The 23721-nt window shown below is 43.1% G+C and overlaps 1 protein-coding gene across 2 annotated transcripts in view; it reads left to right on the forward strand.

Annotated features, from left to right (window-relative positions):
• Nucleotides 1-57: 57 nt before the first annotated feature.
• The window catches only part of ZNF462 (zinc finger protein 462), a 119413-nt gene continuing 95749 nt past the window's right edge, over nt 58-23721 (forward strand). Inside the window, exon 1 of one of the 2 annotated variants that reach the window (XM_081803319.1) lies at nt 58-1476. The gene's annotated coding sequence lies outside the window, so the exon portion shown is untranslated. Of the gene's footprint in view, nt 1477-1501; nt 3291-23721 lie in introns of those variants that run through there. The other variant, XM_081803318.1, reaches the window with a different exon arrangement.

A 23721-nucleotide genomic window follows, 5' to 3' on the forward strand; every position in this document is an offset into this window, starting at 1 on the left:
AGGGCACTGATTTCCTCTGAGGGAACATTCTCCCTTTTGACACTACAAATGTGCCTATAACATTGTACTTATTACTCAGAAAATAATTGTGCGGTGGCACAATATGGGATACTTGAAAGATGTTTGCTGCACAAAGGTTCCAATACTCACCTGCAGATTAAGAAATGGGTTTCTAAACCATCTCATTTCTATTGCTAATGAAAAGCTTTGGAAGGCACCTGTGAATTAGAGCTCCAGCTGCTATCATGGTAGGGGAAGTTAGGCCTTGAAAGGATACACGGATTAGCCCGTCAGAAAAGCAAACAGTAGCATCAGCACAAGTAGGAAATAGACAGGGTTGTTAAGCTAACAGAAAAGTAGGCTAAAGCATTGCCATAATTATGTGGTGGAAATTTGCTGGGAAGGAGAGACGGCTTTGGATGGGAGAAGGGAAAGCAGAAGAGAGGCAGGGGAATGATTGGCAAGTCCCAAGTAAAAGAGGTCTATCCACTGGGAAGAGCCTACAGGAAGAAGGGCGTTCCTTTAAAGAAAACAATAAAGCAAGTGGGAAAAGCCCTGGTAATTTGGAACCTATTGCACGTGAGAAATGAAGACCAGTGCTCAGACCCACAGTCTTTGGTCAGTTCTTACTGTAAGAAAAAAAAAAGAATTGAACTTGGAAGACCGTTTATGTGACTTCAGGGCTACAAATCGGCCTTTCTGATAGAGGACAGATGGACACTTAAAGGAACTGGTTAAGTAGGCCTAGGTGGAGCGTTTCCTGGAAAATGAACGAAGTAGAGAATAGAGCACAGCAGAAAATCCAGAAAATCGCTGCATTATTAATGGGCAGGCAGTGCGATAGTCCTTTCTACACTTACCCATAGAGCTTCTCTACCTACGCTGTGGAGGTTAGAAGGAATGAAGGAAGAACAAAGACACGCTTCTTTCCGAGGGGAAAATAGTGGACTGTGACAGCTACCTGGAGTCCAGTTTGGGATTAAGCCATTTGCTAGAGCCAGGAGTCGCAGGCCGGTCTGTCCATCCGATCCTGGCATTTAAAAATCCAAAATAAGGCCTTTGTGGCCCAGAGTGGTTAGCCGTTCTAATCCCTAATTACGTCATCCCTCTGTGTTGTGACCAATTAGTCAGCAATTGAGTATCAGTCACTCAACCCAGATGGGGCCTGGTCTAGGGGTCCTTCCTGTGGGGTAAAATTTGAACACTGGGCTAACGCCCGAAGATGGGCAGAGATAGATGCCAGCTAGAGATTACGTAAGGATTTCACTAACAAGTACTTATCACCCAGAAACTTTTCCTCTTCAGTGGTTTCTGTTTTATACGGTCTTCTCTGAAGACTGGTAATTGGTACTGAGTGTTGCTAGCTGGGGAGGGATGCTGCGTGGAAGAGACCATTTTGATCTGAACGTCAGAGTTCAGCTGTCAGAACTTCTCCCCCTTCTGCTGTCAACTGAATATCATCCTTTCGGATACCGGGTAAGAATACCATCTATAAGGAGAATAAATATGATGGCTTCATCAAAAAAATGCTGCCAGCTCATCTAGAGTAGGAACATCACACAGACCTTCCACAAAATGCTCTTTCTCCTCCTGGAGAGACTCATAGTTATTACCAATACTAGGTAGCATTTGTTTAACATTTCATCTGAACCAGGGACTGTTCATATGGTAGAGAAAACTGAGGTTTGGGGAGGTAAAGTCATACACCCAAGGTCGTAGAGCTGGAAAATGGGGAGCCGGGATTCACACCCAGGGGTACTACCTTCTGGCCCTCAGCTGGTGGAAACTGGCCTTGGGTAGTACTTAGTATGCTAATAGCTTATAATCCTGATGGTTTATCTCTTCCAATTGCTTACGCCAGTAGTATATCCTGGCGTTCTAGAAGGGAAATTTGAGCATAATGGAAAATTAATTGTAATATATTAGTTGATATGAGAGATATAACTTACTGTAATAGCTTGACAAAGTGTGTTTAACTGAAGAGTACCCTGTTTCTGTTCTTCTGAGTTATAGAGGAGGATGGTGAAAAACAGCAAGAGACCATGTGTGAGGAAATTTAGAGAATCAGTATTTTTAAACTGTACTGTGCGAAGCTCAGAACTGTAGTTATACATGTGGATATTTAAAAAGGAACACCTACCTGTTACAGCAGAAAGATACGCTGTGTGACTTTTTCCTTTTTTTTTTTTTAAGTAAAGAAGGGGTCTTACTTTTTTCCTTCTCAGGGCTCGTGTTAAAAGTCTCAGTGTCCCGTATTGGCTCTGGTTTACTGTAAGCACGAGACCTGTTTCCAAAAGCCACACGGACGTATTTGAAAAGTAGTTGCGCTAATGGTCACTTTTGGAAAATAGCACAGATACTCTTCAAAGCAAAGGATGCTAGTATCCCCCACACCTCAAATATTTAGATATTATTTAGATATTTAGATCACAGAGACATGATGAATGTTTGGGTTTTATTTGCCTCTCCCTGAAACATCACAGTACAGTAAGGAAGCTGCTGTTCATGATGACCACAAATGCCCTTAATAGAGTAACAAGCTGTACTAAGGGAGATGGAGCAGGTCCAAATATCCCGAAGATCCCCAGGACAGTAGCTTTACTGTAAGACAGGCAGTTGGGATATTAATTGCTGAGTAGACTCTCTAACCTCAAAACAACTAGTCATGGTTTTTAAAATCTTAACTTTGCTGTGGATCTGTTCAGGTGATCTCCTCTTCCCAAACCAGACTCATACCCAAAATCTTTATAGGAGGATAAGCATGTGTCCTTTTTGTAAAGTGTGCTGAGGAGGCCACACAGCCACCCTTTTTTTTTTTTTTTTTACCCTGCCCTGCGTATCATCTACCAAACTTATCACCACCTTTGTTTTCTTAGATAAAGGCCCTTCATGGAGGGAACGACCTCAGAAGTAATAACTACATAGTGGAAGAGAATAACGCTGAGCTATACCAAAGCATGTGGTTCTCCAGGTGGAATTTCTGATTTAAGAGCCTTAAGTAGCATCTGTTGGGACCCTAATCAGTAGCACCCAGCCTTCTAAGATACTCCCTCAAACCAGCTTGTCTCAGAGACCAGTTCTTAACGTGGTTCCCCAATTTTCCTCTTACTTCCACGAGGAGAAATCTACCCAGGTTACCCTCAGGAGCTTTGCAGAAAGCACAGGTGAATTGAGCCAACATATCTTTGCAGGCGCAGTGACATCCAATTGGGACGAGGACTTTGAATTTGAGAATACACTCCACCTGAGAGGCGGGGTGGCAGAGGGACCCTTGGAGCATGTCCACGGAGGTAACTGTAGAAAGTCTTATGTATTTAGGCCTAGTGGAGGACTCTCCCATTATACTGAACACAAAAGAAAAGAGCCTCTTCAAAGGCATATCCCACTGTAATATGAAAAAGCACATTGTAGAGATCACATAAAATGGCATGCATTCAGGAAAGCGGAATTGTTATCCTTCCTTCCACTTGCATGGAAGTTCTCATCATGCATTCCATCTTCTTCTGTGGTTTTGCCTCTGATTAGTAATTTGCCGGGGGGGAGGGGTGCTGAGAAGTGACGTGATTTTGAAGAACAGATGTCAGCTGTCCCTGACATTCCTCCCGACTCCTTGGTTGACTCAAGTGTTTTGAGTACTTCACCCATTCTTTCTCTGACCAGTGGCTGTAGCTTGTTAATAATGAAGGAACATCACCCATAGGTCCTGAAATTAGCAAGTGTTAAATGTTATGTGATTATTAGGGGAAAAACAAGGTAATCTAGTCAGTGGGCTTAATTAGGTTGTGATTGCCCAATTGCTGCTTCATGATAATTATATTCATAACCCCGTTTCTAGACGTCAACTACAATTATCAAAATTGACCCCAGCACAGGTAAGCGTTAGCGATCTTATTTGAAGCAGCTACTGAACGGTGAATTTCCAGTGTTCCCGGGTGTTCCTTTTGCCCCTACTTGCCACGTTCCCATCGTCTTTGAGCATTTTTAGCAGAAAGATAGGTGGTAACATTATTTTGTCTGTGACCGTGTACCTATTGGATAGCTAGTGTTGATGTCTACAGAACAATACTGAAGTTTTTAAGGATCAGATATGAGTAAAAGAAAAAAAGAGTAAAACATTAATAAATCAGCAAATAGGAATCTTGAAGCATAAAGATCCGAAATGGGCTAGATTTTTTTTTTCTTTTCAGCACGAGAAACCTGTTCAGTAGATTTAATGTGATTCATTTGAACAGAGCCTTTACTTTATAAGGCATAGTCCTAAAGTGTAAAAGAGTCCATCTGTGTTTGAGGTAGTCTTATCAACGTGGTCATTAAGGTCTGAGGAACAGAGGGAGAACTTTTAACTTTGTATTAACCACACCCTCCTATCCCCCAAATTCATGACATTTGCCACTAGAGTATTCTAGTAGAAAAAGAACATGTCATTGCTGGGGACATTGTTTACTGTTTATCGCCCCCGTGAAGGCAATGATTTCTAGGAAATGCAAACAACAACCTGTATCAGAAGTGGGTATGTCAGTGTACACCATGAATCATTGGGGCCAGATTGTCACTTGGCAGCTTTCCCTTTCTGATATTCAGTTATATGAAAAAATAAGGCACTTAAAATTTGCACACCGTGGCTAAACTTCAATGCAGTTGAACTGTCTGAACAATAGGAACTTGGTTACTATATATATAGGTGTGTGTGTGTGTGTGTGTGTGTTTATATATACATGTATATATATATAAATATGTAAACATTTATGTGTATATTCTCTCTGGGAGAAGGTGCTTATTTTTTGCTGAAATATCAGGAGTGCAGATTTTGCAGAATTTCTGGGTGAACGTGCAGTTCTTTGTGCGGGGGTCTTCATTAAGAAAATGTTGTGTAGTGTGTAGAGCAAACTCCCTGGGACTGCATGAGCACAGGATGAAATTTGTCTGTCCCTTCCTAGCTGTGTGACCTTGAATAAGTCACTTAACCTCTCTGTTCCCATGATTTCCTCCCCAATAAAAGGAAGATAATAATATGAGTCTGTAGAACTGACAGAAGGACTACAAAATACTGTGTGGGTAAGGGTCCTGGTTCATAATGGGCACTTGAAAAATGATAGTTTCTTCCTTCCTCACTGATAGAGAAACTGGGGCAGAGATCTCCCAGGGCTTTGCCAGATATGAATTGTTTTGTCCTTGGTCTTAAACTCCGTTTTTTGAGTCCCGCCTGATTCACTTTGTGCCATGCCTGCCTTAACTGATGAATGGTCCTCAATGCTGTTGCTCAGTCACAGGGAGGTTTCCCAGATTGTGAACCTCTGCTCTGTGGTCCCTGTGGTGCTCCGCATCCGTGTGGGGGTGTTCAGTAGGGATCCGTAAACTACCTGAGGATGACGCTGTGGCCTCGGAATAGTGTGTTTTCATGGTGGCAAAGGCTATCCCAACCTTGCAGAGATATATTCCCTAGAATGTTCTAGGGGAACAATTTTTAATCAACGTGAACTTCCTTGAGCATTTTGAAAGCAAGATGTTACTACTCTTCCTATCGTTTGGCATCGTTCTGGCAAAAATGATTTTGTCTTTTTGAGAATGCAGAGTTTATTGTGATGAAAATCGTGCTATGGACACCTCTCTTGTAGCTTCACTCATATGGAGAGCTCTGAGCTAGTTCGACAACCGGCCGGTGGCCTTGCCTAGAATTGCTTTGGTCTTCTCTGTGCAAATGTTTATTTTGATAGTCCATGTGTACTTGGTCTTATTAATGTACTGTAATATCAGATGCTTTGAGATCTCAGGGGGAAGGAAGCTAATTTTAGAGTGCTGTAAGGGTAGATGATATTTCAAAGTGTAGAGTGGTAGGGCCTAACAAGACTTACCTAACCTTGTGGCAGCGTGGTGGTTGGTGGTGGCCGGGGCAGAAACGAAGAACATTTGAGTGGTTCTTTGGTAAAACAGTACAAGGACTTTTCCCCCTTTAAAAGCAAATTACCTATGACGATTTATTATTTATCTTCTTTTAAAATTTTTACATTTCAAGAACTTCCAGAGAGACAAGGGTGTCAATGGACTATTTTTTTTAATTGTAAAAATTTATAGTTGCCGCTTTAAAATTGTGTCCAGAGATATTTGAGGAGAGAAGACGAGACCATGGATTTATTTACTGGTGTTCAGATCTCTAGAATGATCTCCAGCGAGAGATTTTGGGTCTCCAAGGGTGGAACCCAAGACTAAAGGGGTGGCGGTGTAGCTGGTTCTAATCACGTGGAATGCCCTCAGTAAAATAAGACATACAGGGAGAAACAGTAGGAACTGAAACTAGGACTTCTTAGGATGCCTGAAGAGCTGGGAGTGGAAAGATTTCTCCAATTTCCTTGAGATTTTGGTCAGGGGTGTATTTGGGAGTGTTCACACGGTTTGGGTTCTTCACAAGTTGTAAGATCCTTACTCAGCGGTGGCTACAAAGTAGGAGAATAGTGATTGTTTTAACTTGGGTCAAGCTCCTAACTCGCCCCGAGCCTCCAGCTTATCTTTAAAATGGAATTCCATCTATGGCGAAGGCTGAGGGGCGTAATGTATGTAAAGCACCCAGCACCCTGCCAGGTACGCAATAAATGGCCACCTCTGCAGTTCATTTGCAATGATCAATTAGTAGCCATCCAGTGCATCTCGTGAAGATGGTTTGCTCCTTGCCGTTCATCTGCTGCCTGGCTTTGCACGCCTAGTTAGCAGTTGTGGGATGATGTAGAGTTGGAAAGAATGTAGTGTCTTCACTGTCCTACAGTGTGTTTTATGGATGCTCTTGTATTTCAGAAATGGGTGCCCATCCGTCTCTCCGTTCATCAAACATTTATTGAGCACCTTTTGAGTACCCTTGGCACGCCTGCAGCATGCTTGGGTGGTCGAACCCAGGGCGGGTGTGGGATCTCTCAGCTCTCTCAGTCAAGTTGGGTTCTTTGTTTTGGTAATTGAAATGATTATGATGGAGATGGTGTCCTTCGCCACATTTAAATAGGTTGGAGCCAGGGGCTGGTGAACTGTGGCTTTAGCCAGTGGGAAATGGATTGCTGTTGAGATGCCTGCATTTCTGAGTCTTTGTGTGTGTGTGTTTACAATATCATTTGCTAACCGTGTAGTCAGTGCTGCTGGGGTACGTAATCTGGCAGATCATTTAAATATTTACTCCAAAATATCTTGTTCTCTGTTGGTGTGAAGTAGAGTTTCCAGATATTTTTAGGTCATTTTCATCTTAGCAACCCCGTTGGAGAGGAACCAGACACGCTGCTGTAAACTGTCCCCACATTTTGATAGAATTTAATAAAGTAAAGTTTAATGGTTTGGTCCCAAGAGGCCAGCAGACCATCTGGTTAGCAGAAGGTTAGGTCGAGTCCTGCACGGCTGCTGGGAGGGCCCACAGAGCAGCGCGGACGCACTGGTACCGTGTCTAGTTGCTGAATGCGTGAAGCATTGCAATGGTGCTTTCAGGTCTGCCGAGCCAGCCGCTCTGTTAGCACCGCTGTGACGCAGGAGATAATTCAGCTGGGCAAGCGGCAGCATGGGGGTGGGTCTCCAGTACAGGATGTGTAATGTCAACATGAAGGATGGGAGCTGGCGGAAGTAAGGGAAGCACTCATTTCATGCCAGTGCAGGAAGCCTAGAGAGGTGCTTCCCACCCCCTTGCATCTTGTCCTCTTCTGGAGCTTTCACATTATGTGTTAAATGATTACCTTGTGCCGGGCCCATGGCAAAACTTCAGCTGATTTTCTGCCTCTTTTGGAACCTGCCAGCATAAACAGAGTGAACCACATTCCACACACATGGAGGGCAGGCGAAGGCAAGAGTTAGCTGCACAGCCTGGGAGGAGGAGAGAGGGCCTCGTTAGGCAGGAGCATCTTTGTGCTTGAGATGGAATCCCATTGTCCGGCTCTTTGTGCTCAGATTTGAGACCGGCCCGGCCGTTCAAAGGCTGCAATCATCCCAGAACACTGGGCTGCAGCTGGAGCCCGTAGAAGCCCGCAGAATGGTCCCAGAGATTCTGCAGGAGCTTAGCAATTACATAATTGCCATGTAATTGGAGAGAGAGCCATCAGGACTGTCTAGTTCCCCTGGAAAGAAAGCTTCTACAATTTGAGGGATAGATTGTTTTCCCTTGTTCAACCTGAAAGCTGATGAGCAAGGACATCCAGCCACCAGGCTGGAACCGGCTCCTCTCACTGGTATGGGACAGGAGGATGTTCACAAGTACACTTGGCTGGACATTCAGTGGACTTCACAGCTGCACTCAAGGGAGAGAGGGGGGGAGAGAGAGAGAGAGCGCGCGCGCACGCGCAACTCACCAGGTCTCAAAAAAGTGGATTCTTGTATTAGTTGAACACAGTATCTGACTTGTTTCTAATCTGTGAGGCGACATTCCGTATGCATTCAAGGCATGGAGTATTCCAGAGCTTTCCTAGGAATGGGATCAGCGGAGCTGCACTTCATCATGACCAAGAGCCCTCTCAAGTTCTGCTGCCTGCTCTGGAGGATTTTCACAGCCTCTCTTGAATGAGCACTTGCCCAGACGCTGCTCGGCGGACGCCCTGCAGGGCCTGACTGTCATCCGATGTTCCTAAATGCTGGAATCCCCTCAACATCAACCATGGTAGTGCCTCGGCCACCCCAGGGGCTGGAGCAGACTGGACACTTTGTCTGTGAAGCCCTCACAGCTCAGGAATGAATTCCTTCTTTCAGCGACCTGACCACTTGTTTTCCATCGTTGAGGAAATTTTGAGGTGGAGTTGGTTAAACGCAGGCATGAGGGCTGCACTCAACCGGCGAGAAGTCCAGGCTCCATTTCTTCAGATACGAAACAGTCACCGAAAATTAGCTGCATCTCCTGACCCAAGCGTGGACTTGATGTTTGTTTATGTTAAGTAGCTCTGCCCTTCAGCGGTCCTGCCTTTCTGGGGTCGGTTCTGTGGGGCAGCTGGAGTAGAGAGTGGTTTTATCAATGGCTTTCAGTTGGGCCTTTGATCACTATGATCTTCATCTGTATCTCTCAATTGAACTGTGTTTGTAGTCAGAACTTCGCAGAGGGCAAATAAAACATTTTGGCTCCTTCGTGAGTTAAAAAAGGAACGGCCGGCAGGCACTGTAAGGAGCTGGACCTCCAAGGTGGATTGGGTCCACAGACTCCTAGACCTTTTACCTTTAGACCTGCTTTATTCTTCACCTCCTAGGTTTAACTCTGAGGTTGATGGATGCAAACAGTTTCTTTTGAGAGTTTTGATTCTTGTGAAACAGTGTTGGTGGGTTTTCAAGGAGCTGGGCTGTCTCAGCACTGGGCTTTTATTTTGTAGCAATCTGAAGGGGGGTATAGGATCACCCATGGTGACCCTTTCCTGCGTCATTCCAGGCAGGCCTTGGCATGCTCCAGCAGATGAGTAAGGGTGAAGGCAATTGGCAGGAGGACCCGCTGAGTTCATCTTGCTTCGTATCTTAGAAACTGGCCTGACCTTGTTCCATCATCAGTGTTTGGGCACTCTGAGAAACACTGGACCATCTTTCAAGGGTCCTGGAGATGGTGTTGGGAGCAGTGTGCTCTCATACTAGGAAGGGACACTTGACTCAAGTGCAGGACCACGTGTAAGGGAACCCTTTGCTATCAGCGTTGGGAGGTCTGTGAAGACCTTGGCAGTGAGGGCCATGGTATATAGTAGAAAGAACGGAGACCTCAGAGCCAGTGAGTAGCTGCGTGACCCTGAGTGAATGATTTCATCTTTCATCTTCAATTTTCTTATCTGGGGAAAAAAAAGTCTGCTTTGTAAGCTTCACATGGGGACTAAATGAGATTGCGGATGTAAATCTCTGGTGTGGAGCCTGACGTATAGTGAGCACATAAAAAATACTAATTCCTTTTTCTCCCATCCTTAAGTTTTCATAAAACACTTATTATAGGCAGAGCACTGCTAACAGTGACTATCTGATTAGGAGTCAGAATACACTTGAGTCCACATGAAATCCCTGTTAGGGGGCTTGTACTGGTGGGACTGATGAACATTTAACATCTCGGCTTTAGGGGCTGGAGCAATATGTTTTATTATATGGTGACTTTTATTTATTTATTTTTTTAAAAGATTTATTTATTTGAGAGAGAGAGAGAGAAAGAGCGTGGGGGGAGGGGCAGAAGGAGAGAGAATCTCAAGCCGACTCCACACCAAGCACAGAGCCTGATACGGGGTTCCATCCCACGATCCTGAGATCATGACCTGAGTCGAAACCAAGTGTCAGATGCCCAACTGACTGCACCACCCAGGTGCCCCATGTGGTGACTTTTAAAAGCCAGTGTGCTCCTCTATGAAACATGGCTCTAAATCTGGTAAAGGGGGGAAAAAAGGTACCTTAACCTCTGTTTGCACCATCTTGAACATTCTGTAATAGATTATTTATTAAATTCCTCAGATGAGGTTCTATTTTTGTTTTTTGTTGTTGTTTTGACTATGGTTGCACAACTAACTCCTTTAAAAGAAAGATCTGATATTTCCCAAGAATAGCACAGATGGGAGATAGTTGGGTGTCCAGAACCCAATAGACGAATTAATGACCCTCACAGCCTCTTTTCTCTGACCTCTAGCCCAGTGTGCTGTTCCTTATGTTGTGTTCCATGAAGCCTTGTTGACTGTTTTCAGGGGAAAAGTTAAAATTTAGCCAAGTCAACTTCGAAGGCCAACCAGTGGTTTCTCATGATCAATTACTGGACAGGACTTGACTAGAAGCAACAGAAAGGCAGGTCCAGGCTCTCTTCTTTTCCTCCGTATCATCGGTGCCTCGCACCGTGCCTAGGACAGACGTACAGCATCAATAAGTAAGTGTTGAGTCAGTAAACCAAATCCAACACTTTTTAAAAGGTGCTGTGCCTTTTAAATATCTGTTCCCTAATTACACCTAGATTTTTTTTTAAAAGACAGAACCGTATCTTAGTTTCTTCTAAACAATGATTGCTACTCCAGGTATCACTAGTATAAAGCATTCAACTTGAGTAAATGGAGATTTGGCCCTGACATTTTAATTTAAAAATGAGAGTTAATGTAAGTTCTTAATCAAGGGGAAACCTCCCAACTCTGCAATGCATATTAAATATATTCTGGAAGTTAAGAACGACTGGATTGCCATCTAAGGTAAAGAAGCCAAGGAGAGTTTGGGTATTGGTGGTTTGGGAAGGATACTAATTTGAGGATGACAGTTTACTGGTATGATTCTGAGTGACCCCTCGGGGCTTTGTAAAGTTAGATTTTTGTGGAACTGAGTCTGAGACATTGAGAGGAAAAGGTCAAACTCAGGAATACTCAACGGCTCAAGGTCGGTGGTTCTGGAGGAATCTCATTTGTAGTTTTATATGAAAAAGAAAGACACATCTTTTTCCAAGACTTTATTTGACCTATTAAGTCTACATGGATCATGGCATGTTTTTCACAGGGCAAGTGGGTGGTATGGAAGCCTCAAGGAATATAGAAAGAAATGTTAGAGAAAGAAAAGATGAGTATGGAGTGTTTCCTGTCAATTTAACATAATTGGAAGAATGAGGCAATGGAACTGGGATAATAGTCATGCTCTTTGAAGATGGTCAAGCAGGTTCAGAAAACATGCTTCTCCACCTTTGACTTTAGTTCTTGAACATTTCAGTGGAATGATTTAGACCATTGAAAGTCTAGTATGTGCAGAAGCCTTCTAGGTATGAGGTGACCTTGCAGTATTAAAGAAACCCACGGATCCTGTTAGTTCCAACCTCACTGAAGGACATATTCTGAAGAGCCAGCTCATTAAGCAAGCTTTTGAAGGGTGTGCGCTGCAGAGCAGTTTCCTGTTATTTGGTTAATGGTTGACCTAGTTCTATTGCCATATGCTTCCTGGAACGCATTCTAATATAAAGTATGTGTTAAAGCAAGAGTAGGATAATAGCAGGAAAGTCAAAGCCTTTCTGAAGCAGAGACCATGTTAATGCTGGCCCAGTGAGGGCAGAATAGCGTATAGGTGGAAAATGAAAAGACTTTTCTCTTCACGGTCCTGTTTACTAATTCTTACAGGAGTCCTCACATTTCATCCCAGGGCATTCCAAGGAGTTGCCTTTTCCCAATGTACCTTGTATGTATATAGCCTGCATTGTTAGTTCATTGCTCCTGCGTGTTAGACCCAGTTAGATGTTGAAGTACCCTGAGTAAAATTATTACTGCAAGGAAAGATTAGATTAGATTTGGCTAATGGCAGGTGATTTTGTTTTTGTATTATTATTTTTGTATTGCCAACAAGGGATTAGTAAATCTTTTTGTCTGAAGTTTGGATGGAGTCCAGAGTCTAAGACTGAGGCTTCTTTGACTTATTTTTCATTCTACCTGGAATCGGCAGCCTTGGCTGTTCATTTAGATGGATAGGAGAGTCCACACAGTCATGGGGGCTGCTGAGCAAACTGTACCAGACACACGGTGTTTGTTTTAACACCTTCAGAATGTGAAGAATCTGTGGGTCTAGTCTGCTAATTGCTGGATATTTGGGTGGTGGTAGAGGAAGCTGTTCTCTTCGTTGCACATAAAGAAAACATTTGAGGAACCACGAGTGTGTGGGGTGCGGGTGGGACAGGGTGGACAGTTCCTTTTAAACTCGTTTTTAAAAAAATCCCCGTATTGTAGAATGGGACAATGATGCCTAAACCAGGCTGGTGTTCAGAATCATTCTGAGAACTTGGAAACAAAAAGGAGGTTATTAAAAATAGATTTTTAGGTTCTACCACAGGAGAGGGATTCAGTAGGTCTAGGGTGGGACCCTAGAATGTGTATTCTTAGAAGCCTGATTTAGGAACCACTGGTCTTGGGAATTCAGTATCATTAGGCAGGCAAGGGAGGAGGAAGCAGCCACTGTGCTTTAATGTCTCCTATGCAGGAAGTAGGAAAAGGAAAAGAGATGCTGTCAGAACTTGATATTTGTAGCTGCTCATAATTTGAGCTATGGAATAGGCTTTCGTCTTTTCTTCCCCAGGAAGTCAGTACCTCCAGGGCACCTTAAGGGTACCGTATACTAAGTGATTTGGGTTTGGGAAATGTCATCTTAGTGGCATGCCACTCCACCACCGTCCCCAGCCTCCACTACCCTGTCCTCTCCCTCCCACCGTGGAGACAATGTTAGCAGAGTATCTGTCATTCATCAGTTAAATTGGATGGTGTTTTTTTCATAGTAATACCTTTGTCTGAAACAAAGGGAGATTACCTTATGTTGATTTCTGTATACAAAGAAATTGCTCCTGATCCACCCAAATTCCTGCTGCTGCTTTTTTTTTTTTTTCTTCCTATTAACAATAAAGAGTCCACATGTTGACTGTGGACTTGCTCCATATAGCTGGCCTGGTTTGAAGCTATTGACTCTGATCCTGGGCCACAGCTCAAATCACCCATTTATGAATCAGAATGGCTTTGACGTCAGGATCACCCTGATTTGGGATCTAATAGTGTGCCTGATAAATAGTTGATCTCCAACGCACAGTTAGTGGATGAATGAATGACTGAACCAGCTAAGTAAACAATGCCCCCAAGAGATAAGAAGTAACTTGGAAAGAAGAAGACTCTGCTTCAAAGCAATGTGTGTGGTCAACAGAACCTCTTTAAGGCTGTTCTCTGCATTCATCTCAACAAAAAGGAAAATGACCCTCTTTTAAAAATTGACAGACCAGACACTTTGGCTTCCTGAGAAAATGCAGGGAAATTATTTCTTTATGTGTTCTCTATCTCCTAAAACAACTGTCACCACTACCACTACCAAAAAAAAAAAAAAAAAAAAAAATCAAATCCCTGCACCACATTCAAGAGAGTGGCACAGAACAAATATCGTTAAGGCTGTTTGATGTTCTTTCTCCCTTCTTCTTTCGAGCTTGAAAGGTCTCATAAGGAGTCAGAAGAATGTTGTTTTGGAAGAGTAGAAGAGAAGAAACAATTGGGTAGGAAGAAGTGAGTTGAGGAAATTTCTCTTCTTGATGATAATCTGTTGGTAACAGAAAACAGTGGTCATGGCCTAGGAACTCATAGTCATGTCCTTGGCATGCTTAGAAGCTCCAAGAATGGAAGATCGTCTTTTCAAAGTTATTTTGAGGAGTTGGACACTACCTACTAGGCTTCTAATGCTTACCCAAGTTAAGAGGTTGAAGTGCCTCCAAGGCTTTAAGTAGCAGCTGAACATGTGATCTTGTTAACCCCGAGATGTTGAATAGTGACTCAGATCACAGAGGCAAATGATCCTGCCCTGTTCCAGCTGCCCCAGCAGAAATCGGCGTTAGGGTCACCCTGTGGGCAGATGGTACAGAGTTCATATGAAAACTTTAGAAGAAGGACAGCTTGAATTGGCTGTCCTGCACATGGGACTTAGGTTGAGTTGGTGGACTTCTGTTGCTTGGTGTTTTGGACCCGTCTGATTCATAAGTGTTGCCAGTTTCTCCCTCCATCCCTACCCCCATACTCTCATGAACCACTTGAAGAGAAGGGGAGGGATGCCAGAGAGAGTCATGAGTTCTCCTAATGATTTGCTCTTTGGATGTTTCCTCATCTAGATAGACGGAGGCTTTTGTTTTCCCCAAGAAAAGGTAAAGTATGCCCAACGTAGCCTAGAAAATGTGTGATGCCTATTTTGAATAAAATGACAGATGAATAGATTGCATTTTTACTAAATAATAATTAGGAGGTAACTTATACCCAAGAAGCTGGTTTGTTGGCCCTTCTATGAGAGGAGGTAGCTGCATAATGATTCGCTGAACATGACTGATTTAGTACAAAAGGAAAATGGGGGTGGGGTGGTAGGAAGGTGGTTGAGCTTGTTACCTCAACAGACCACTCTTTAAACTTTGTCTGTCTTTTCATGACTCCAGTATGTTTATGTAAATCCAAAATTATTTTAAAGCTTAAAATGTCTTTCTGTTCCGCTGAGTGAATGTGCTGCCTATTTCAAAAGTTGATAATGACTCAAGGGTATCCAGCTCTCAAGATTCAAGCCACTGCATGTTGGCAATGATACTGAATCCCAGTTTTATAAATAAAATGCCGGGGTGCCGCCTTGAAGATCCAGAGAGAGTCTGCAAGCACATTCTAAATCTTGATCCATGGGTATGCAGCATTGTCAACTCCCAAAAAAAAAATTCACCAAAAAACAAAACACACACACACACACCCAGAAGAGAGGGTCCAAAAGGGAAGGAGTTACTGTCATCTGCCCTGAACATAACGTTACTAGCTATATTCAAAGAAATGAAATCCCAAGCCAGAATGGATCTGTGAAATCATCCTGTCCAACTCCTTCATTTTGCATCTCTGGAAAGGCTAAAGTGATTTGTCCAGAGTCCACGACGTTAAGAAGTTAGTTAGGGAAGCCTGAAATGCAATTTCAATTTCCTGCCTCAGCCGTCTATGCTTATTCCACTAGAACGGTGTTGGCAAGGAGCTTGTATTTCTTGTGCCCGTTTTGATTGATTGGTGGAGACTGCCCGGAGCTCCGCTTTGAGGATTCTGCGCCTTGTCGAGGCTTGTTGGAGAGGAACGTGGAGATCAAGCAGAGAGGGCTGCAGTAGGCGGGAGAGGGTAAATGATAGGCGGTGGCACTTCCCCATACTTGCTGTCCCTTACAATTATGTGTTTTGAAATCATAGACTCACTCTCCACCAAAACACTTTCTCACTTGGTGTTCATGACGTCTTCCTATTTCCAAATGTTTTAAACCCAAGAAGAGGATATTCAGTCAGGAGGTGACTCTCAGGCAGAATAGCTTATCCAGGTGACTTATCCAGGGTCACTAAGTTGTTAGGTAGCAGTTGAAACCAATGATTGGGTGTTTGTGGTGGTTTTTATCAACTAGCCCGAGAGCCCTCTTTCTGCATTGTTCATATGGTCTCACCTTGATACTGGTGAGGGGTCACTCCTCTCCATTTCACTACCACCTTCTTGCCCGTTCCGCATGCTGTCCACAGTTTGCCTTTTATTGCCTACACGCTTTCTGGGCCCTCCTAGACCATCTGCTAAATCCTTGCCCTTTGTGGATGGTCAAAGAGGTCATTAACTTGCGCAGGGTCACGCAGTCAAGTTGTGGAAGGGAGCCAAGCTAGAACCCTGATCGTGACCGTCACTGTTCCAAGATATTTCCTTAGAGGTTTCCTACCTGCTACAGCACATGTGATTTTGAAACTAGAAGGAACCTTGGAGGTTATTTATTTAATCTGATTTTATAGCCAGAGAAATGGAATCCAAGAATATTTAAGGGACTTAGTTCAGGTAACTAAGTTGTCAGGAAGCACAAAACCCCTCTGGGTCTTGAGGAGCAAAGCCAAACCCATGGTATACTTTTTTTTTTAACTTTCTTTTTTTTAATTTAATGAGAAAAAGGAACTTTCATTACAAAGTTCACAGAGGGCATGACTGCCTTGCAACATATTAGAATCTGTAGATGTCATATAGTTAGAAGGATGAAATTGGTTAGAAGAGGACTTTTTGGATTTTCCTTACATGATGTATGTAGTAAATTTAGAAGGAAAAACTTTGGTCATAAATTTCTTATCATAGGACCCTCACAGGCTTTTATGTATAATTTTGGAACCCTTTCAGCTTCCAAAGATAGGCTGATGTGAGGACATGTGAGGGGTATAAATGTGCCTAGCAATCTAAAGGGTGCTGTGAACTTGAGATTGTTGGGCGCGGTGCTAGGCGCATGAGGGTTGTTCTGTCACTGTGATTTTGTCTGTCTCTGGGATTTGGAGCACCTACTGCCAGAGCTGTGTCCTGCTTACCGCCTGTATGAACTAATAATACTTTGCCCTGGATAGGATCAGTGTTTGGTGGGGAGGGAGCTATGTTTCACAGGCAGAACAATCTGTTCACGTCTCATGTGAGGTGAATGCCATTGGTAATATATAGAAAAGACTGGCAATTTCCCATGCAGGTGCAGCCATTTGCCCCTCTTGGCTCATCTGGAAAGCAGAATTGAAGGTCTTCCTATTTTTCTTGCATCTTCCGCAGCAGACGGTTCCTCTTGAGGATGCTCAATGCTACCTCCATCTCTTCCCATTGGACGGATCATATCTACCCCTCTCCCAACCACATTAGCCCATGAGGAAGGAAAGCGATCTAGATTTCGAAGGGATCTTCGTGCTCAAAAGGGTGTCGACCCATGGACCTCTTAGCAAGGAGGCGAGGTGGCCCACCTTGGAGCCGTGGCCCTCTGCTGGAACATTTCCTTTTCAAGTGCCACCACTTATAGAATCATCAATAAAAACATTTCCCTTGCTCCTTGGGGAACCTCAATCTAACCTTGAGCCTTTTGTTTTGGAAGATAAGAGTATCAGTTCTACACAAACCTGAGAACAAGCCACTCTTAATTCCTTTTCCTCCCAGTCAGTTGTTTTAGCAGAATGATCCCCTTTCACTTTAACAAAAAGATTCTCTTTCTTGCTTAAAATATTCCGGATGTGCTTTCACTTGCCTTGGGGTCATAGCACATGTCTTCCAGGACTGATGAGTCTTGTCAGTTGCCCCAGGGTGAAAACTTTAATAAGCAAATGGCACACACCTGGTTTTGCAAAATATTGGCCTAATGGGGCACCTAGGTGGAAGTTCCTCCTTCCACTCTCTATGTACACACCCTCCATCCCCGCCCCTTTTAAAAGAAGGCCTCCGAAATTGCTGCCTCTTCATTTATCTTGTAAAACTTTCCTCTTTGCTCGCCTGTTGTGATCGTTAAGGACTCTGGTTGTTGCTGTCACTGCTGCTGTCTTGGATTTGAAAGTAACAGCAGTGATGGCATGTGGTGTAGGTATGGGGGAGTCTGGTTAAAAGGGAGCAGGGCTGGCGAGCTCTCTTTGTCAGGCTGTGTATCCCCCTGCCCTGCTCTTTGATTTGCCGCTGCTGCCATGGCCGTTTGCCCAGCCTTTCCCTGCTTGGACTCTTCTTGGTTAGTTGGAAAAAATGACAGCCTGTTCCTCTGTTTTTAGAGACTGGACACCGGGCTTACCTGTCCCTCACTTCTGTGCATTCATTTGATCATTCATTCAAACCTTTATGGAGCATTTGACCCCTGGCCGGGCTTTGTGCTGAATATTGGGGGCTACAGAAGGGAACGACCCAGACCCTCACTGCCGTCTAGAAGCTCCTAATCTAGTATTTACATCTCCAGTAGTTGGCAGGCGAAACGCACTGACACACCTCACAGATGCATTTTAATGCAGTTCTTTCGGATTCTGTGCTCTCTCATTGCCAAAGATCAGCTTCCCCAAATAAAGCTGTTTGGATGTCTCTCTTGTCACCCATTCCTTTGGATGTGTTGGGGTACCCAGGCGATCCGGATGCAGGATCCCTCCCTTCAAAAAAGCTGCAAGTGGCATTGATGTATGTGTATATCCAGACCAACTAACGGGCTTGACCGTTGGAGTGCTTTGTGCTCCAGACTAGATTCCACATTGATCTCAGATTACATCTGCCATCCTTCCAAGATACGTACAGGATTCGTAGAGTAGGCATTTTCTGCACTGGTCAACTTGTGCATCAGTGGATGACATTCTGCCTAAAAGTTTATAAAATCTGGTGATGGCATTTAGCTCTTAGGCCATGAGAACGTATGGCTTTCCTGGCTTTGACTAGGCTGTGGATGACCTCACTCTTCAAATCTGTTCTCAGCGCCTGTTCCACCATGTATATTCCTCAGAAATTCCAGTCGTCAGCCCAGAAGCACCCGAAGTACTTTTTCCGGGAACACTGGTGATCTTCTAGTCTCTTGGTTTGGAAGAGTTGCCCAAACATCTTTAGAAAAATTCTTTCACGCACTCCTAGGGTCCCTTTTTGAGCATATAAAAAGCCAGCACAGGAAACCACTCAATCATGTCCTAGCATATCTACCTTTGGCAGTTCTTTTTTCATGTCCATAAGCATGGCTGTACATTGGTTGAATTACGCAGTTAGGCTCAACGCCATTTGTGATGAGACATTTTTGAGGCCTGTCCCTACCCAAGCTGACATTTAGGATGACCTTCCTAGTATGGGTAAATGACTCGGGTTAGCCAGATGTGTCTAGGTCAGAGGGCATATGCTTTGATATGGAATTCCAGAGGTCGTTCCCTGCCTTTGTCCTCTACACCAGAGCTCGTGTCACTTGCATCATGCTGTGGCATGAAACAATATTGCATCGCAACGAGTGCATAATAGACTGTGTTGTCCAATTATCATGAGATTACTGAATACTTTTGCCTGGAAACTTGCCAGCAATAGTGAACAAAGAGATGCCCCAAGCCACTTTCTCACCTTTATTCTTGAAGACTAAATGGCATTCTTAATGTCTGATGGTTTCCTCTGTACCCTTCTTACTGAGTAAAGAATAAGGCAAGCTTTTTTTTTTTCTTTTGACAAAGAATGTGGCTAGTACAGGAAACCAAGATTTTTAGCTAATTTGATGAGAATTGGTAAAAAGTCAAAGGTGGAACAGAGAATACATAGCCTGGAAAAGGAGATGACCAATTTCTAGGAAATGGGAGATTGTTTGATATATTTAGAGTAGTAAAGAAAGGTTCTTCCTGGAACAAAAGTATTGCAGAAATAACAAAAAGAGGCAAAAAAAAAAAAAAATGCATTTCCCTAGCCCACAAACTGTGAAGCCCATGCTTCTCGTTATTGGAAGTTCTGACATTTCTTGAATTCTCCAACTTTCTTGATTTTCAAAATCTAACATTTAATTCCAAAATCTTTATTCATCTCTGTGTTTTCGTTCTCCCTAAGTTATCTGTGTCCTCTGAAAGTTTAAAAACAAGTGATTTTTTTTTTTTTTTTTTTTCTCATCTCTGTTGGCGGAGACACACAATGAGCTGCCTTTCCCCTTCTCTGTGGAAAGAATGGAAATATGGTCAGGAGCCAGCGGAGCTCCATACGGATTGACATTCCTTGCTTCTGCTTTTGAAGTTAAGATGGTCACGAGAGAGAAAAATATTTTCAGTTCCAAGCCTAAGAAAAGGACATTCCTTTTCGTCTTGGCACTCTTGTTTTCATGGTGTCGATTTCCCCCGGAATCATCTTCAGTCCTGTTAATAAGTCACATCTGAAAATGAAATCACTTTTGTAAGTTCTTTTCCTCTCCACACCCTTGGTTATAGAGAAGGTGACGTTTTCTTAGACTTATCTGAAGTAGCTTAGGATATATTTTCCTGGCATTTTTTGCTCTGGGTGAGTTCCCATTGTTGATCAAGCATATTCAAGAGAGGTTTCCAGAGCCCTGAGAGACCCATCCATGCATTTTGTTCTGTTAAACAAAGAAAAAAATTAGTAAAAGGAAAGAGTTTAGTTTTCACCTTGCTTTAGAGAAGGAAATCTCAGAGGAATCATTTTCCTTTTAGGAAGATTGGGGTTTGTAGGTTAAATTCCACATTATACAAATTCCCTAATGACAAAGAAGCTTCGCAATCAACAATCTTTCTTCCAAATGCATTTCTGTATTGAAAGAGGGGATTCCATTCAAGGCTGTTGATTAAGACATGAAGATGAGGTCTGAAATTGGTGGTGGCCCAAGGTCATTGGTAGAACTAATGGACCATTTGAAAATTATTAGCAGCTGGTTTAATAGAGTTGTGATAACTACAGCTGTGTGAGAAAATCCAAGCACAAGGTACTTGGAATGTCCCCTTTGAGGTCCTTTCCTATTGTTCTAGAATAATCCTGGCATCCATTTAACAAAAGCGCAACTTGGACAAAAGATTAGGGAGCTGGGTACATGAGCGTGTAATACAGGCTTTATTTGCTTTAGGTCTTTGACCATATTTAAAAAAAAAATTTTTTTTTTTTTTTGGGCATCATTCAGCTTCTCCTGCAACTGGCACATCCCCATGTCCCCACCAGTAGCACCACAGTGTTGGAGTGTTACAATGTTTGAGAATTTTAATGGTTTATCTAAGGAGTGCTCTTTCTTTCCAGTTTACATTTTTTATTAAAAATTTTAATCATATCAAAGGATTTATGGGGTTTAATTTGCCAAACTCCAGGGCAGTGGAGAGAAAGACAATTGAAAGAGATGCCATACTTTCTAAAACACACCTTTTCTTAAAACATAAATGTTTCCAGTTTTATACAACCCCATAGAGGAATAATTTGCTCAGATCATTGCTTTCATACCTAGGGGCACACATATGCACGCACGTAGGCACGTATGTATGCATATATAAATAACATTTGGTCTGTACAGAAATATGCCTATTTCCTCTGTCTGTCATCGGTACCTTGCTAACCCAGAGACTTGACATGGAAGGGAAATGCAGAGAGCATTCTACCCGTTAATGAGTTCCACAGCCATGAGTCACCCTGGCCCCAGGCTTCTCTGCCTCATCCTATTCCTGCTCTCAGAGTCAGAGGTCTGGATCTCCAGTTCCTCACTTTGGAACTGGGGAAGAAGATGGGAGATGACACAGCTAACATAAAGCAAGAGTCCTCTTCTGCATCTCAGAGCAAATTCCCCAAATATACTACCAAGACACAAAAGGGTGGAAGTCAGGCTTAGATAAATCCCTGCCTTATGTTGATTTGCAGAGCTTTTTATAAATTAGACCAAGGGCTTTCAGTATACATCATGTAAATGTGTTCTCCACAACAACTCCATGAAGCAGATGTGTTCTCTGTGACCCACAGAGGTCAAATGACTTCCCCAAAGCTACAGCTGGTTGAAAGCCAGGATAAAGTCCCAAATCTTGTCTTCTGACCAGCCCTTTCCAGTACACCATGGATGACTCACCCATGAATGACAAATGCTTTGTAGGTTTTTAAAGGAAGTGGGGGATATTCAGGAGACATCCTCTAACCTTGTGAGGATGTATCATCATGGAAGGAAATCACCATGCTCTTCATAGAATAGTCCTCCTCAGGGTCAGTGGCTGAGATGGCTTGCTATGGCTTATGTAGGATAGATTGGACACAGGTGAGGACACCGTAAAGATTTGATAAGATAGCAAATGTTCCCGAAACAGTAAACAAGACTGTCGTGGTAGTTTCCCTTTGCTTTGACTTCACTCATAAAGGATGTACTCCAGCTCATCCCCAAAGTAATATGTTCAAAGCAACAGGCTGTGCTGGAGAAGGGGAAGGGGAAATGCTCATGGTACTGAAGAGAGGACAGACACTCTATCTTCTAAGGGCCGAATTACCTACCAGGTTTGTTGTCAGATCTTAACTGTATTATTGTGCAGTGGATCCCATTTTATTGTGATTCCTAAAATGAGTATGAGAAAACAAAGGCTCAGACAGGTTAAGTAACTTGCACATGGTCACATCAGTTAGGTGTCCATGCAGGGATGTGAACACAGGTCAGCCGTGATCTTTCCATTGCTCAATACTGCCCACGGACCTCTCAGATTGTTGAAAAACAGGATACTGGCATTGCTGGAGGAGGAGAGATGTCTATGCAAATAATGGCTAAAAATTACTGGCAGCAGACTATGTGCCCAAATAATTTTTATGTAGCACCTCATTTAACTCTTACTGTAATCCTATGAAATAGTGCTACCATTTTGAAACCTGGATTCAAACTCAGGCAAGTGGGCTCCAAGCCCATGCTCTTAACTGCCATGCAGGTTACAGCTCTGCAGGCCAACTGCCAGGTTCAAAATAGCCCTTGTTGGCCCAAGGTGTTTTTCAGCTGCATCTTCTCTGGGGTGGGTACATTATGAAGACGACCCATTTAACAGTTCATGTAAAGAAATCGTGGTTTGAGGAAGTCCTTTGTATCTCTCCTATTACCGAGATAAGCTACCCAGATATTACTTCAATAATCCACAAAGCTTGATGGGACACCTTCCTTGTTGAATGGAAGGGATCTCTAATTGGTTCATCTTTATCTTAAGGAAAATGTGAAGCTATTTCAGGGCTGTAAACCAGGGAACAGATGTGATTAGATTAGCATTTTTTAATCTCTCACTCCAGATGTTCAGCTGCAGTAGGTGACTACCTCAAGGTGAGTTCCAATGCAAACTCTATGGACTAAGTACTTTGTCCCAGTATTTGAAGTACCTGGCGGTTGTCTAAGTCTATGCTGTCCACTACAGTCGCTCTGAGCCACATGTGACTATTGAGCATTTGAAGAATGCCGGGTCCGAATGGAGATTCTGCTATAAGTCTAAAACATATTGAATTTTGAGACTTAGCAGATAAAAAAAAAAAAGAATGTGTAAAGTATCTCATTAACATGTGTTTATATTGATTACATGTGAAAAAATAATAGTTTGGAATATATTAGGCTAAACAGAATATATTATTGAAATTATTATAGCTGTTTCTGGCCACTAGAAATATTTAATTTACATACATGGCTTGCAGGATATTTCTTTCTGGTCCAGGTAATTTCCTTGCTATCTAATTAAATAGAAAATATCTAAGAAGGCCATTATCATAGGTTGATGTGCTATCTCTGAGTACCATCTGGCTAAAGTATTCCAACCTAAGGACTCTTTTGCTTCTTAAAGTTCTCGGTTGACATTCAATGCTTTCATTGGCACTGTTCTTTTTAAAATACAGTTAAGAATATAATTTTTCGGGCGCCTGGGTGGCTCAGTTGGTTAAGCGACTGCCTTCGGCTCAGGTCATGATCCTGGAGTCCCTGGATCGAGTCCCGCATCGGGCTCCCTGCTCGGCAGGGTGCCTGCTTCTCCCTCTGACCCTCCCCCCTCTCATGTGCTCTCTCTCTCTCATTCTCTCTGTCTCAAATAAATAAATAAAATCTTTAAAAAAAAAA

The sequence above is a fragment of the Leptonychotes weddellii genome, chromosome 14 (assembly GCF_054177405.1).
Source record: "Leptonychotes weddellii isolate Sample4059 chromosome 14, ASM5417740v2, whole genome shotgun sequence".
NCBI classification, from domain to species: Eukaryota; Metazoa; Chordata; class Mammalia; order Carnivora; family Phocidae; genus Leptonychotes; species Leptonychotes weddellii.